Source organism: Salvelinus sp. IW2-2015, linkage group LG18 (genome assembly GCF_002910315.2).
Source record: "Salvelinus sp. IW2-2015 linkage group LG18, ASM291031v2, whole genome shotgun sequence".
Classification (NCBI taxonomy): Eukaryota; Metazoa; Chordata; class Actinopteri; order Salmoniformes; family Salmonidae; genus Salvelinus; species Salvelinus sp. IW2-2015.
The window spans coordinates 59,788,690-59,806,666 of NC_036858.1; the positions used below are offsets into that span (position 1 = coordinate 59,788,690).

General features: G+C 42.1%; 1 protein-coding gene across 3 annotated transcripts in view; it reads right to left on the reverse strand.

The window, feature by feature from the left end:
- LOC111978374 (calcium-activated potassium channel subunit alpha-1a) overlaps positions 1-17,977 on the reverse strand; it is a 223,622-nt gene that overhangs the window by 148,107 nt on the left and 57,538 nt on the right. The window lies entirely within an intron of this gene.

The window sequence follows — 17,977 nt, forward strand, 5'->3', positions numbered from 1 at the left end:
TATTATTTATTTAATTTTCATGATTATTGAAGAATAAATTCATTTTCTGACTGTGATGMTTTCATACTGGTAAAATAGCCTATAAGCCTACAACAAGTTTGGCTAGGCTACCATTAATCCCATCAGTCATTTAATTGGACCCACTTCACAGTAGTAAATACATAAACTGTTCAACTATTTGGCTCCATGGGATCTGATCCGAAGTTTAACGGTACAACAGGCGGTTCACCTTTTCCATTGACGTTCGTAGGCCACGTCTGAATACTCTAATGTCAAATTTCTCGAGTAGAGAATATTTAATTTATAAACATAATACATATGACATAATACAGTTGGATAAAAAAACGTATTGGGACAGTGACAAATATTTAGTTTTTTTGGTTCTGTACTCCAGCGCTTTCGATTTCAAATGATACACTGACTAGGAGGTTAAAGTGCAGACTGTCAGCTTTTTATTTGAAGGTATTTTCATCCACATCGGGTGAATCGTTTAGAAATTACGGCACTTTTTGTAAATAGTCCCCCCATTTTACAGGACAAATTCACTTATATGTGTATTAAAGTAGTAGAAAGTGTATTATTTAATCCCAAAAAGTTTAGTATTTAGTCTCAAATCCATAGCACGCAATGATTACATCAAGGTTATGACTCTACAAACTTGTTGGATGCATTTGCTGTTTGTTTTGGTTACGTTTTAAATTATTTTGTGCCCAATAGAAATGAATGGTAAATAATGTATTGTGTCACTTTTATTGTAAATGAGAGTAGAATATGTTTCTAAACAATTCTACATTCATGTGGATGTTACCATTACGGATAGTCCGGAATGAATTGTGAATAATAATGAGTTAGAAATGTTACAAATATCAGACCCCCAAGACACACTAACTTCTCACCATTACAATAACAGGGGAGATGATATTTGTGCATCTGTTTCTCACTCATCATTAAACACGATTTTTAGTAATCATGGTAGCATCCACATTAGTGTAGAAGTGTTTAGAAACATGTTATTTTTTACAATAAAAGTGACTCCAAAATATCACAATACATTATTTACCAATCATTTATATTGGGCACAACATAAACTGAAACACAACCAAAACCAACAGCAAATGCATCCAAAAAGTTTGTAGAGTCAGACGTTTGATTTAATCATTGCATGCTAGGAATATGGGACCAAATACTAAATTTTTGACTACTTTAATACACTACTTTAATAAACTTTTGACTACTTTCAATACTTTTGGTCCACTAAAATGGAGGGACTACGTACAAAAAGTGCAGAAATTTCTAAACAATTCACCCGATACGGATGCAAATACCCTCAAATAAAAGTGGACGGTCTGCACTTTAACCTTATAGTCATTGTATATTTTCTAATCCAAAGTGATGGAGCCATAACAACTAAAAATGTGTCATTTTCCCAATACTTTTGGAGCTCACTGTACAGTACAGTGCATTCAGAAAGTATTCACACCCCTTGACTGGCACCATCCCTACAGTTAAGCATGGTGGTGGCAGCATCATGCTGTGTTGATGTTTTTCAGCGGCAGGGACTGGGAGACTAGTCCGCATCGAGAGAAAGATGAAAGGAGCAAAGTACAGAGAGATCCTTGATGAAAACCTGCTCCAGAGCGCCCAGGGCCTCAGACTGGGGTGAAGGTTCACCTTCCAACAGGACAACGACCCTAAGCACACAGCCAAGACAACGCAGGAGTGGCTTCAGGACAAGTCTTTGAATGTCCTTGACTGGCCCAGCCACAGCTCGGACTTGAACCCGATCGAACATCTCTGGAGAGACCTGAAAATAGCTATGCAGTGACGCTCCCCATCCAACCTGAAAGAGCTTGAGAGGATCTGCAGAGAAGAATGGGAGAAACTCTCCAAATACAGGTGTGCCAAGCTTGTACCGTCATACCCAAGAAGACTCGAGGCTGTAATCGCTGACAAAGGTGCTTCAACAAAGTATTAAGTAAAGAGTCTGAATACTATGTAAATGTGATATTTCAGTTTATTTTTAATACAATTGCAAACATTTCTAAAAACCTGTTTTTGCTTTGACATTATGGGGTATGGTGTGTAGATTGATGATGGGGAAAAACAATTTAATCAATTTTACAATAAGGCTGTAACATAACAAAATGTGGAAAAAGTCAAGAGTTCTGAATACTAATGCACTGCATCTTTGTGCTTAGTGTACAGTATATCTTTATATCTTTGCACATACAGTTGTATACAGTATATTTGTGCTTTATAGGGGATTGTTGTATCTTGGAATAAGGTTTGCTACCAAACTGAAATTGTATTACTTTAGTTCCACTGTAGAAGAGAGTTCTCTATGACTGGACTGCGTCCCAAATGGAATCATATTAGCATTCTATTCCCTATATGGTGTACTACTTTTGACCAGACCTCTATGGGTCCTGGTCAAAAGGAGTGCAATGTAAAGCAATAGGGTGCCATTTCGGGATGCAGTCAAGATAGAAGACTGGAGAGGGAAGAAGCTAGCTGGTGGTGCTGTCTGTTAGAATGTGTCAGTCTGTCAGAGTAGGGTCAAAGTTTCATCATCGCATTGTGACAGGGCTTGAGAGGATCTGCAGAGAAGAATGGGAGAAACTCCCCAAATACAGGTGTGCCAAGCTTGTAGCGTCATACCCAAGAACTCTCGAGGCTGTAATCGCCGCCAAAGGTGCTTCAACAAAGTACTACATAAAGGGTCGGAATACATATGTACAGTATATGTGATATTTTTGTTTTTTTTTGTTTACATTTGCAAAAATATCTAAAAGCTTGTTTTTATTTTGTTGTAATGGGGTATTGTGTGTAGATTGATGAGGGGAAAAAACGATTTAATCCATTTTAGAATAAGGCTGTGACGTAACAAAATGTGGAAATTGTCAAAGGGTCCGAAAACTTTCCGAATCCACTGTATATCATTATATAATATATAATAACCATTGCAGAATAAATTCCTCATCTTTTATGGCCATGATGAGTTCATATTCCCAAAGTAGCCATAAAACAAATTACCATGCGCATCTCTCATTTAATTGGGCCTATTAAATAGGCTATTCTAATTTCTAGTTTTGCTCTATGCATCCGAAAGGGAGCGCAGTTTATAATATACAGTAGAATTGAATAGGTGAACAGACAGTATATCTTTTGCATTGAAGTGTGTAGTCAATGTTTCAGAATTCACAGGCAGTGCAGCATATTTAGGTTCAGGGGAAAGTAAATGAAAACATTATTGAATTCAAATGATCTGTTTACAGGTCCAACACAATTTGCAATTGTTTTTTTCTTTCAGAAAAATGGTCAGATACACCTCCAAAGACATTTGATCAAGTTCGCAATTGCTTTTTCCTTTAGATACTGTCTCGGCCTGATTACAATACTTTGTTAAGTATACAGCAAATAAGAGCGTTATTTGGTTAATCATTTTTCTGTGTTTTTCCGGCGAAATTATAATACTGTATGGCGTGCGCCAAATTGATCAATCTTAATATTTGTGTGTGTGTGCAGTCTTTTCAGAAACGCAGCGTTTATAAATCTAAATGTGTCAGAAAAACAAGTCACTGCCCGACTGTGTCTTTGTAGGGTCGATCTGAGAGTTATGCCACAAAATAGGACTGACATCAACATATTATATATAGGTGAGAAATACTAAGAACCACAGCTACTATTCACAGCTACCGCATCAGTAGGCAAAATATACTATGAAGAAGAGCTTTAGACTGTTTCTTTGCATAAAAACAAACATATACAGTATTATAGGATACAACTTTGAATTGAGATAATTATATGTGTTTATTCATACAGTTTGAAAACTAGGAGGAGACAGTGATGGCAACCCAGGGATTGTGTCCCATATGGAATTGTTTTCCCTAAGACAACAGACCAGTCCAGGCAGCTGCCACCAACCTAAAATAGCAGGCTGGGGAGGGTTGACACACACACACACACACAGTGGTGGTGCTAGCTGGGCACTAGGGGTTTATTTGCACTGTGGTGGGAGGAAGGCCAGGAGCAGTTAGAGAGCTGAAAGTCACATGCACGTCTGCACGTGTACACACATAAACACACGCACGCAGGGACGGACAAACAGAAGAACGCACATATACACACACACACACTTTCCAATCCCACTGGCATCACAGGCCACAGGTGGCACTTGGCCTTATCTCTACTGCCAAAGGGCACTGAAGCTGGCGACTATGTGTGACACCAATGAGGACTCCACTCTCCACTACATATGCCAGCAGCACTACTACCCTGTAGAGGCAAGAGTCAAATGGGCATGCTTCAGAGTATTTAGGGAGAGGAGTAGAAGAGATGTAGGAGAGGAGAGGAGAGGAGAGGAAGAGGAGGAGAGAGGAGAGGAGAGGAGAGGAGAGGAGAGGAGGGAGGAGAGGGAGAGGGGGAGAGGAGAGGGAAGGAGAGGAGAGGAGAGGAGAGGAGAGGCAGAGGGAGAGGAGAGGGCAGGAAAGAGATGGAGGAGAGGCAGGAGAAGAGAGAGAGGGCGGGAGAGGAAGGGGAGGGCAGGAGAGGAGAGGAGAGGAGAAGGGAGGGCAGGAGAGGGAAGGCAGGAGAGGAACAGGAGAGAGAGGAACAGGAACAGGAACAGGAGAGGAGAGGGAAGGCAGGAGAGGAGAGGAACAGGAGAGGAGAGGGGAGGACAGGAGAGAAGAGGGGAGGGCAGGAGAGAATAGGGAGAGAGAAGGGAGGCAGGAAGGAGGGCAGGAGGAGGAACAGGAGAGGAGAGAGAGGAGAGGAGAGGAGAGGAGAGGAGAGGGAGAGGAGAGGAGAGGAGAGGAGAGGAGAGGAGAGGAGAGGAGAGGAGAGGAGAGGAACAGGAGAGGGCAGGAGAGAGAGGAGGAAACAGGAGAGGAGAGGGAGGACAGGAGAAAAGAGGAGGAGGACAGGAGAGAAGAGGGGAGGGGGAGAGCAGGATAAGAGCGAGATGGTAAACTCAGCATTGCCTGACTCGAGAGGAGAGGAGAAGAGAGGAGAGGAGTGGTAAACTCAGTATTGCCTGACTCGGAGAGGAGAGGAAGGAGAGGAGAGGAGAGGAGAGGAGAGGAGAGAGGAGGGAGAGGAGAGGAGAGGAGAGGAAGGAGAGGAGAGGAGAGGATGGTAAACTCAGTATTGCCCTGACTCATTCGAGGAGAGGAGAGTGTTGTTATGGTGACTTTGTACTGAGATGAATGGAACATAGATGGTTTGACAACCCATTTCAGTTGTATCATCTACCATCTCTCTTCAGGTAACGCTGAGTTTCCCCTCCCATTACTTTCCAATGACACCAAGGATGTTTCTCTTTGCAATAGTGCTATAGAGTGTCACGCTCTCTCACCCCCCCCCCCTCTCTCTCAATTCAATTCAATTCAAGGGGCTTTTTTGACATGGGAAACTTATGTTAACATTGCCAAAGCAAGTTAAGAAGATAACATACAAAATTAAATAAACAATAACAAATTAACAGTTAACAATATACTCACAGAAGTTCCAAAAGAATAAAGACATTACAAATGTTATATTATGTAAATGTACAGTGTTGTAACAATGTGCAAATGGTTAAAGTACAAAGGGAAAATAAATAAACATAAATATGGGTTGTATTTACAATGGTGTTTGTTCTTCACTGGTTGCCCTTTTCTTGTGGCAGCAGGTCACAAATCTTGCTGCTGTGATAGCACACTGGTATTTCATCCAGTAGATATGGGAGTTTATCAAAATCGGGGGGGGTTCGAATGCTTTGTGGATCTGTATAATCTGAGGGAAATATGTGTCTCTAATATGGTCATACATTTGGCAGTAGGATAGGAAGTGCAGTTCAGTTTCCCCCTCATTTTGTGGGCAGTGTGCACATGGCTCTTGAGAGCCAGGTCTGCCTACGGCGGCCTTTCTCAATAGCAAGGCTATGCTCACTGAGTCTGTACATAGTGAAGGCTTATTCTGTCACTGTGTACTCTCTGTTTAGAGCCAAATAGCATTCCAGTTTGCTCAGTTTTTAGTTAATTATTTCCAATGTGTCAAGTAATTCTCTTTTTGTTTTCTCATGATTTGGTTGGGTCTAATTGTGTTGCTGTCCTGTGGCTCTGTGGGGTCTGTTTGTGAAGAGAGCCCAAGGACCCGCTTGTTTAGGGGACTCATCTCCAGGATTATCTCTCTGTAGGTGATGGCTTTGTTATGGAAGATTTGGGAATCGCTTCCTTTTAGGTGGTTGTAGAATTTAACATCTCTTTTCTGGATTTTGATAATTAGCGGGTATGGGTCTAATTCTGCTCATGCATTATTAGGTGTTTTACGTTGTACGCGGAGGATATTTTTGCAGAATTGTGCTTTTTTGCAGAATTCAGAGTGTCAATTTGGTGTTTGTCCCATTTTGTGAATTATTGGTTGGTGAGCGGACCCCAGACCTCACAACCATAAAGGGAAATGGGTTCTATAACTGATTTAAGTATTTTTAGCTAGATCCTAATTGGTATGTCGAATTTTATGTTCCTTTTGATGGCATAGAAGGCCCTTCTTGCCTTGTCTCTCAGATCGTTCACAGCTTTGTGGAAGTTACCTGTGGCGCTGATGTTTAGGCCAAGGTATGTATAGTTTTTTGTGTGCTCTAGGGCAACTGTGTCTAGATGGAATTTGTATTTGTGGTCCTGGCGACTGGGCCTTTTTTGGAACACCATTATTTTGGTCTTACTGAGAATTGCTGTCAGGGCCCAGGTCTGGCAGAATCTGTGCAGAAGATCTAGGTGCTGCTGTAGACCCTCCTTGGTTGGTGACAGAAGCACCAGATCAGCAGCGAACAGTAGACATTTGACTTCAGATTCTAGTAGGGTGAGGCCGGGTGCTGCCGACTGTTCTAGTGCCCACGCCAATTCGTTGATATATATGTTGAAGAGGGTGGGGCTTAAGCTGCATCCTTGTCTCACCCCACGGCCCTGTGGGAAGAAATGTGTGTGTTTTGCCAATTTTAACACTTGTTGGTGTACATGGATTTTATAATGTTGTATGTTTTCCCCCAACACCACTTTCCATCAATTTGTATAGCAGACCCTCATGCTAAATTGAGTCGAAGGCTTTTTTTAAATCAACAAAGCATGATAAGACTTTGCCTTGGTTTTGGTTTGTTTGTTTGTCAATAAGGGTGTACAGGGTGAATACGTGGTCTGTCGTACAATAATTTGGTAAAAAGCCAATTTGACATTACCTCAGTATATTGTTTTCCCTGAGGAAATGTACGAGTCTGCTGTCAATGATAATGCAGAGGATTTTCCCAAGGTTCCTGTCAACGCATATCCCACGGTAGTTATTGGTCTCCACTTTTGTGGATTGGGGGTGATCAGTCCTTGGTTCCAAATATTGGGGAAGATGCCAGAGCTAAGGATGATGTTAAAGAGTTTTAGTGTAGCCAAATGGAATTTGTGGTCTGTATATTTTATCATTTAAATTAGGATACCATCAACCCCACAGGCCTTTTTGGTTGGAGGGTTTCTATTTTGTTCTGTAGTTCATTCAAGGTAATTGGAGAATCCAGTGTGTTCCGGTAGTCTTTAATAGTTGATTCTAAGATTTGTATTTGATCATGTATATGTTTTGCTGTTTGTTCTTTGTTCTTTGTTATAAAGCCAAAAAGATTGGAGAAGTGGTTCATCCATACATCTCCATTTTGGATAGATAATTATTTGTGTTTTTGTTTGTTTAGTGTTTTCCAATTTTCCCAGAAGTGGTTAGAGTCTATGGATTCTTCAATTACATTGAGCTGATTTCTGACGTGCTGTTCCTTCTTTTTCCGTAGTGTATTTCTGTATTGTTTTAGTGATTAACCATAGTGAAAGCGTAGACTCAGGTTTTCTGGGTCTCTATGTTTTTGGTTGGACAGGTTTCTCAATTTCTTTCTTAGGTTTTTGCATTCTTCATCAAACCATTTGTCATTGTTGTTCATTTTCTTCGGTTTTCTGTTTGAAATCTCTCGATTTGATAGGGAAGCTGAGAGGTCAAATATACTGTTAAGATTTTTTACTGACAAGTTTACACCTTCACTATTACAGTGGAATGTTTTGTCCAGGAAGTTGTCTAAAAGGAATTGAATTTGTTGTTGCCTAATTGTTTTTTGGTAGGTTTCCACACTACATTCCTTCCATCTATAGCATTTCTTAATATTACTCAGTTCCTTTGGCTTTGATGCCTCATGATTGAGTATTGCTCTGTTCAAGTAGACTGTGATTTTGCTGTGATATGATAGGGGTGTCAGTGGGCTGACTGTGAATGCTCTGAGAGACTCTGGGTTGAGGTCAGTGATAAAGTAGTCTACAGTACTACTGCCAAGAGCTGAGCTATAGGTGTACCTACCATAGGAGTCCCCTCGAAGCCTAACATTGACTATGTACATACCCAGCGTGCGACAGAGCTGCTGGAGTTCCAATCCGTTTTTTGTTGGTTATGTTGTCATAGTGGGAGGGAATGCTGTCACTTCCAGGCAGGTGTTTGTCCCCCTGTGTGCTGAGGGTGTCAGGTTCTTGTCCGGTTCTGGRATTTAGGTCGCCACAGACTAGTACATGTCCCTGGGCCTGGAAATTATAGCTTCTCCATCCTGGAGGGGGAATTCAGTCTTCATTAAAGTATGGTGATTCTAGTGGGGGGATATAGGTAGCACACAGGAGGACATTTTTCTCTGTTAAGATCACTTCCTTTTGAATTTCTAGCCAAATGTTAAATTATTAATTTAATAGAGTGAGTTAGGTCTTCTCTATACCAAATTAGCATACCCCCTGAGTCCCTTCTCTGTTTCACATCTGGTAGTTTGGTGGATGGAACTACCAGCTCCCTGTAACCTGGAGGGTAACCAGTGGGTCCGTCTCCTCTATACCATGTTTCTTGTAGGATGACAATGTCTGTATTTCCGATTTCTTTGATGAAGTCCAGGTTCCTGCTCTTTAGGCCAAAGGAAGATGACCTCAGGCCTTGAATATTCCAGGATGAGATAGTGAAGGCTTTGTGTTCCATAAAGTGTCCAATGCTGTTGGTTGTGTGGTTTGGCCTCAGGCCAGTAAGTGTGAGCAGAGCCTGCTGAGCATCTGGTACATTCCATTGCTTGGACTAGTGTAAGAGTGTGGGTTGGGCCTGTTTGCCCGCTCACGGCCTGGGCGTATGTGTGACTTCCTAGTTGAGGCCCTCTTTGCGGGAGTGGGGGGCATGGGGTGGGCAGGAGGGGCATAAGTCTGATCTGAGGGGGCCTAAATGGGGTGTGGGCATGGTTGACTTGGGGGGGTGGATGTGGCTGGTGGTGTTGTGGTCTGGATGTAGGTCCTCTCGGCGTGTGTCCTCTGTGTGTAGGTCCAGGGGGTTCCGCAGGTCTGGGAGAGTGTCTCGCTGGTCTGGGCGGGGTGTCTATTGATCTGTTGCTCCTGTGTAAAGTGTTGGGGCTGCGTTTGAGAGCGATGTCCTTTAGGGTCCGGGCGAAGATGGGCACTGCTGCCTTGTGTAGGTGGACCTGGTCGTAAAGGCTGTTCAAGTCCAGGGTGGAGTTGTGGGCCAGGTAAACATTTGGTTTTGAGGCACAGTCACGGGAAATACTTGCGTTTACCCGCTGTATGGTAGCAGGGTGGAAGTATTTTCGTGGTAGCAGGGTGGAGATAACCACTTGTGCGTTGGAGAAAGTAGAAGAAGCTTTTTCAATCACCCTTGAGTGCTGTGGCCACCCTTTCCTGCTGTGCTCTCAGGTTTTTTTGTGCCTGTGTGTATAATTATGTGGCTGGGTGACCCTAGTTGGTCCTCAGACAGAAGATCTAGGGTGCGCTGGGTGTTTGGACACCCTATGTTTGGGAAAAAGTCATTTTTTCTTGTATATATTCCCTGTTTGAGTCCATAAGGAGTACAATCTGTGTCTTGTGTATTTCCTTGGTGGGTGTGGGGGGGGTTGTCAGGGGGGCTATCAGGGTGGCTGACAGGCGAGATGCTCAGAAGGGGTGAGATCCCCTGGGCTTGGGGTTCTTCATTTGTTTGTCCCGCTGTGATTGCGACGCATTGGTCAGGGGTAGACTGTTCTGCTATGGCTCTCTCTCTCTGTCCCTCTGTCTCTCTCTAGCGGATTGCTCCTCAGAATGAAAGATTCTCCTTGTAGTGCTTTTCTCTCAGCTGCAGGTCATTCATGCTCTCTGAGGATGAGAAGCGTTAGTCCTTCTGATGAAAACGCTCTTCTGGTGTGTGTCCCGTGTGTGTGGTGTGTGGTGTGTGTGTGTGTGTGTGTGTGTGTGTGTGTGTGTGTGTGTGTGTGTGTGTGTGTGTGTGTGTGTGTGTGTGTGTGTGTGGTGTCCCTGTGTGTGTGTCCCTGTGTGTGTGTCCCTGTGTGTGTGTGTGTGTGGTGTGTCCCTGTGTGTGTGTGTCCGTGTGTGTGTGTGTGTGTGTGTGTGTGTGTGTGTGTGTGTGTGTGTGTGTGTGTGTTGTGTGTGTGTGTGTGTTGTGGTGTGTGTGTGTGTGTGTGTGCGCGCGTGCGCGTGCGTGTGGAGCTGCCTGCTACACTGTGGGCTCCCGAGTTGCTCAGCGGTCTAAGGCACTGCATCTCAGTGCAAGAGGCAACACTACTGGTTTGAATCCAGGCTGTATCACATCCGGCTGTGATTGGGAGTCCCATAGGGCGGCGCACAATTAGCCCAGCGTTGTCCGGGTTTTGCCGGGGTAGGGAGTCATTGTAAATAAGAATTTGTTCTTAACTGACTTGCCTAGTTAAATAAAGGTTAAATAAAAATGTTTCAATAAAACATCAAACAACAAGAAACAAATTTGTTGTTCATATCATCTACACAGCTTCAACTCACTGACCCCCCATTAGTCTGGTCTAGGAATATGATCATCATTTGTCTCATTCTCAACTATAAGCTACATTCCACATACTTTATAATTATTGCTACAAGTTACAAAACAATGCTCAAAGGTTAATAAAGAAAGGGTTAAACAATATAACACACTGTAAAAAATATACTGTATATTGATTCTACTACAATTGTAAGGCAACCAGCTGCAATAAGATTGTGAGTTTGCTCAACATTTGGGCATAAAGCTGAACCAACATACATTCTCGAGTTGAATTGTATGTTCACTCAACTTTGAACTTTAATTGAGTGAACATTCACTTCAACTTGAGAAATTATTCTACCATATTTGCATAACCTGCAATAGAACATGCTGGGAAATATAATAATGATGGGCGTGGTTTAGAGCAAACATATGTTTGTAATTTTACTCAGGAAGCTGGTTCAAATTCAGCTCATTTCGAGCAGAGTTTGAGTAAACAAACTTTTACACATTAGCTCAAATTCTTGTCCTTTTGAAGTCCACTCAAATCACATAATAAACGTTGATTAAGCCATTGGTTAAGTTGGCTTTTTTACAGTGTAGGTTTCCATGACCTTAACCATCACTCATATGGACTGTATAAATGTGTTCCTCACATCCATGACATGACTGGGATTGGGCTTAAGGTCGAGGTCATAGTGCCAGTGGTAGTTCTAGTTCTACGCTTCCAATAATAGAACACCTTTCCCAGTGGCCAGCCAAGCCTCATTCTCTCTCCTATCTCTGCCTTTTTTCTCTCTCTCTCCTCCCAATCTCCCGCTCTCCTTCCCTCTCTCCCTCTTTCCTCCTTTCTCTCTTTCTTCCTCTCTCTAAATGTCACTCAGCAGGGGACTGTCACATTAGACAAAACATGCTTTACTGAGAAACCAAATCGGCCAGCAATGTAAAATCCTCCACCCAAAGAAACACATTTCAACTGTCTTTCAACTACGCCTAATAATGACATCGACATTGTGAATAATACTAAATTGGAAATAAAAACATGTCACTTACTACAAGCGGCCTGCAGAGTTTTCTGTCAGGACTGCAAACAGACAGAAACACAAGCCACCTGTTCAGCCCAGAGAACAGCAGCTTAATGACACCTCTAATAAATGGTTTTGACTCATACACAACAGTATGGTTGATTACAGAGAATCGGAAAAGGAGAAGGGAATCTTAAAAGGTTTTCATGGGTTTGCACGTTTCGTTACAATATTGTTTTGAACATTTGTTTTAGGATTGATGCCCTACTGAACGTTCTACTCAATGCATTCTCATTGGGCGCTGAAGAAGATTTAGTCTGAAGTGCATTACTGTGGCTTTGAAACACGATGACTTTTCAAAAGGAGCCAAATAATTAGTAGGAAAACCTTTTGTCATCTTTGTTATGTCGCCAGATTGACTTTAGATGCAGTACAACTTTAGCTAGCTAGATAAGATTGAGCGGACATCACTGAATTGTACCGAAGCTAACATTAGCATTGCTAGCTATTTTTTACGAACTTTGCTAGCTAATGGCAACATTGCTATCTCTCTTAAGTAAATTTGACAAGATAATAAGGGGCAAAGTTTTTCCTACTAATTATTTGCCTATTTTAGCAATATCATCGTATTTCCAGTCCACTATAGTGTCATTTGGACGAAACAGTCATTAGCCTCCATTCAGAATGAATGAGAGAGAGAGAGAGAATAATTCTCAGAGAGAGAGAAATGTTTAACTTCCATTTGTTATTGTTTATTTCACTTTTGTTTATTTTCTATTTCACTTGCTTTGGCAATATGTTTTCTGCTAATTAAGCCCCTTAAATTGAAATTGAAATTGAATTGAGAGAAAATAATTATCAGAGAGCGAGAGAGAAGAATTCTCAGAGAGAGAGAGAGAACTCTGCATTGCATCTTCTGTTTTATCTGGGTGCACAGGGAGGGCATACTGTTGATCATAAACAGATAAGCTTTTTAGAGTTAGAGACGAGCTCAGGAAGGATATTGTTATCAAATAAACCTTGTTTGATCTTTTACTATCTGTAAAGACGGGCTCCAGGCTTCCCTGCTGCAAAATAACAGATATATTAAGACTGGCATTCTGAGGGGACACCTATTTGTCAGTCAGTCAGTCAGTCATGCTCCTGCTGTCAAAACGTTAACAGACATTTTAGTTTCTGTCTGAGGCGCAGACAGAAATGTTACATTAATATCCGATTCTATTCTCTCATGAACTCAAGACCCGAAATACACCCTCAGATGGCCCAGAAATAGGCTTTAATTTGCCCCCTAAACAGGCTGACACAGAATACACACATCTGCCATGCTTAGGCAAGCTGTTGTTGCCATGGTGACAGTCAGGGTCTAGTTGCTAAACAGTGGCGGTTGGCTCCACTGTGCTATTATTGTTAAGCTGCATTGGAACCCTCGTAGAGATCACACTCGTCCTTATATGATCACACACACACAAACATACATTGACATACACGCGTTGACACACACACAATGACACTTATTTTCTCTAAATCATCACAGCTGCCAAAACCAACCAGAGAGGGACATTATTCACATAGTGATATGTCGATCAGATGACTTCCCCTCCTGCTCTGTCTTTGGTTACATCCCAACTGGCAACCTATTCCCTACATAGCGCACAACTTTTGACCAGAGCCCTATAGACCCTGGTCAAAAGTAGTGCACTATATAGGGAATAGGGTGCCATTTCAGAATCAGCCTTTATCATAGAGGAGAGAACTAGGAAGCTATCTGGCTAAATCCTCATTTAGGAGCCTTTATCCTCTTTTATTTCCAGCCACCACACAGATTAGAGAACAGGACAAACAGTACCAGCATGACCTGAGACATAGGGGCTCTATTTTAACAAACCTAACGCAATGGTAATTCTTAGCGCTGGTGGTAGCGTTATAGGTTCAGGGGGTGTCAGAAATATTTTTGTAATTTTCACAACCGGAATTATGGGCGCAGAAGCTGCCGGTGGCGCAAAAGTGCTAAGTTTTGATGAATAAAAAAGTTGTGGGTGTGTCGAGGCTAGACACCTCACTGGCCAATCAGAACATGCTTCATAGCTGTGTATTTATTTATATATTTATGTGGCTGCTTCAAGTTGTGTATTTATTGTGTTGTTATCAACTCCAATTGGAATGTTAGTCCGTTGTGGCCTAGTTCGTTAAATAGCCTACCACATATTTGCTAAATGTTTTCAATATGTATGCTGTCTACCTTGTTCTAATTGCATTGTTTCAATATGGAAATCCATTGTTAAACATAGGCTATACTATTCACACGGATATAGGGGCTAGGCCTACTGTAAATTGCAGTCTGCATATGGACATGCCAAACATAGTCAATAAGCAAGATTACATTGACTAGGCTATTGGTAAGGCCTACAATTCTGATCAAACCAAATAAAAACGAAACAACAACTTGTTTTAAATAGGCTGTGTCTAAATACAGTTCCAGGCACCATAATTGCACCCCGTGGTCATATAATATAGACAAGGCAACGGGCTATGGAGGGTTTTACACACATACAAACTTTTCACATGAGCTGGATAAAGATCCAATATAAAGAGAAAGGGGGGATGTCCATTCATATACTGGTGCAAATGTTTTACAAACATCATGGAACAATATTACACATCATATTTGCATTTCTCCAGAAATAGCAGGTGAAATTGCATTGCATTCAAGCCATGTACGGTCTCACCATAAGCCCATGGACAGTAAATCTTGCTAATAAATTCGTTTTTTTAATCAAATTAAATGAAAAACAATCAATATTTCTAAATAGGATCGGGTCAGAAGCATGATATCATAAATCGCATCTCTCGTTCCACGAGCATAAGGCAATGTGTGCACACGTAGGCCTAAGGGCTCTTCYGCAGGAGACATGGAGGTTAATCCTATCATTTGAATATAGTTTATTAAATAGTATACAATAACACTACAATAGGCTTAGTTATAACAAACATGTAGCCAATCACGTTTGGAAATATTTGTCTACACACATTGGATTCGTATTTCGAAAATGTACTGTATGTTCGAGCCATGGACAAGTGGACATGGCTCATAAATTCTAATTAGATTAGACTACCATCGCTGTTGACATCTCACTGGGCAGAAACTGTTTGAATCAACGTTGTTTCACGTCAATTCAACAACAAATCTAAAAAACGAATTGGATTTGCAAAAAGTAATCAACATAAAGGCATTTCGTCTTTTCCACCCAACTTTTAACGTAAATCCAATGACATGGTCATTTTTGTTATTGATTTCATGTTGAATTCATGTTAGTTGACCACTCAACCAGATGTAAATCAAAACTAGACGTTGAACTGATGTCTGTGCCCAGTGGGATTGCCTGTTAGTGACTTCGCCACATGAAAGGTAAACAAACAAACAGGCAAATAGCCTAGGTCACAAGCGGATTTAGCACCAAAGACAGTGATCGGAATTCCCACAATTTGACAGTTAGGTCCAACAAATTTAAGTGAAAGATGCCATTTTTAAAAATAAGCTGTCTATTGTGAACAGACTTCCTACAGTCACTGACAACTTTTCTCAAACTTTTCACAGAAGCTGCATGGACAAAAATCTTGTCCAATATAAAGAAGAAACAAGAATGCCTGTTCATTGTTTTGCTGCTTGTGATATTTTTATAAAACATTGGTTAAAGGCTACTGTGCACCTCTGCTGGCAAAATGGATGCCATAACCAATTGTGTTACAGCTTTTGGCGGGTCTTAAATATCACCATTAGCACTGGTTGAAATTGGCACATTGTCGCACGTTTTTAAGGACACAAACATTTCCACCCCTCCCACCTCAGTACAAGCGAGCTGATATAAGACAGGTAAATGACCAACCCTGGCGCCAGGTTCTGAAAATAGCAGAGCGCTGGCTTTTACAAGTCAAAATTGCCAAAGAGTGTGCGTTTGACACTAGCGCCAGTTTAACGCCAGCCGAAAATAGAACCCTAGGCTGTGTCCCAAATGGCACACTATTGACCATGGGGCTCTGGTCAAAAGTAGTGTACTAGATAGGGAATATGGTGCCATTTGGGAGACACACATTCTATACTAGAAACTGTCTGCAACCCTCTTTTGGACAATGTAATGGCCTGAAAAGAATCATTCAAACCGTTTACAATGTGTAGCTAGCTTAACAGTGTTAGAAATGATTCAATAACCATCATCTTTATTCCAGAGGAGGCTGGTGAGGGGAGGATGTCTCACAATAATGTCTGGAATGGAATAATATGTGGTTGACCCCATTCCGTTCATTTTGATAAAGCCATTCCCATGAGCCCGTCCTCCTATTTAAAGTGCCACCAGCCACCACTGTTTCAAACGGTAAGGGTAGCTGGTGACTTTGTTCTGCTTCACTAAGCCTAGGTGAAACTGCACCATTCTGACAGTGAATAAAATGAGAGTTCCTTCCTGGTCCATGCTGCTAAAATCATGATTGACAGCCTCCCTCCATCCATGTAGACAGTACAGTGGGCCAGGCCAGCTGGAGGTTGGACTACAATTGGGACTGGGGAGCAGGGTGGGGATGGAGAGGATGGAGGGGGTGGCAGAGGGGATAATGCCCTTTAAGCACTGCATCCAGCCTACAGCAGCCCTTGGCACACCACTCCAACGTACACACGCCATTTCATTAGCCCTTCCTCCCCAGTCCTCCCCCATCATCACCCGTCCCTAAACTAGCTTTGATAAGCACTGATAGCCAAATCATCAACGATGGAATCAACCCTTATAAGGAGAAGATGTACTGCCAACAGCGACCGCTCTGATGCCAAGCTGATTTTGCACCTTGCAGAGGATGACTGAGGACAGAGGACTGTCCTTAACTATAGGCCGCCTGGGCTGGCAGGATACACAGGATGGGTCCCAAATGGCACCATTCCCCATATAGTGCACTATGGGTTTCCGTATGGGCCCTGGTCAAACGTAGGGCACTATAAAGGGAATAGGGTGCCATTCGGGGCATGGGACGGGGTTAAAGGGAAATGAGGAGCGTCTCTCTAATCTGATGCTGGTTAAGTCTCTTCTCTTAATCTCACTATACAATATAATGAGGATAACGTAGGATGGAGCGGAGTGGGGAGGGGGGGGTCATGTGACACACACACTTTGGTGAGCACTTCCACCGGTTTGGCTGATGATATCTGGGTTCTTCAAATACTATTTAAAATAATTTAAAATACTTGATCTGTACTTGAGTGAGCTAGTCTGGTATAACAGACCAATAGAGTAGTTAAAAAACTGCAAACCCCTCCTACCTGGCACTCCAGGCAGACCAGAGCAAATGCTCCAAGTATTTGAAATATTTCAAATATTGTTTGAACCCAGGTCCGCTGGCTCACCAAAATGTAAACGGATCAAATGTGCTCTCTTGCTCTCGCTCTCCCTCTCAGGATAAGGGTATTACGGGATGGGATGGGGGGGGGGGGTATGGCCTTAATACTGTCCTATCTCAGATCTACTTCTCCACTTTGTCAGACGTCACCCTGGTTTTGTTGTGACTGATGGACGGTGTAGCTCTTTGTGTGTGAGACCATGCTAGGTTATGGTCTGTAAAAGCATAAGACTGAGGGAGACACTGTAATTGGTGGTTCTTGATGAAGGCTCTTGATAAAAATATAATATTAATTATTTAGCCTAAATGTTGGTCAAGTAAATCCACAACAAGCAGACATGCATGTGCAACTTCCATTTTCATTTGTATCGACAGCAAGTATTTCATTTGCAGCCCTGAGAGTGAGCTGATGTGGCTTGCCAAATTTATTCAATAATTAACTTCTCATAATGACTCATGCAGGAAATGAACAGGCCTACAGAACAAATGGCATATTCAAGCCATTTGTATAAGAATATTCATAAAAATGGAATGCTGGTTTTCAACGAGTCCTCTATATTCCTTATCGACTTTTCCTGACAGGTGACATTCACGTGTACCACGCCTTGTGAAAACATAAAGCAACCCAGAACAACAATATGAGACACTAACTCACCCGGACTCTGTCCTAATATGGACACCATACAGGTAACTATAAAACATGGACCCTCCAGGATTCTGCCCTTATATGGATACTGTAGTACCAGGACTCGGTCCTAATAGGGACACCATAG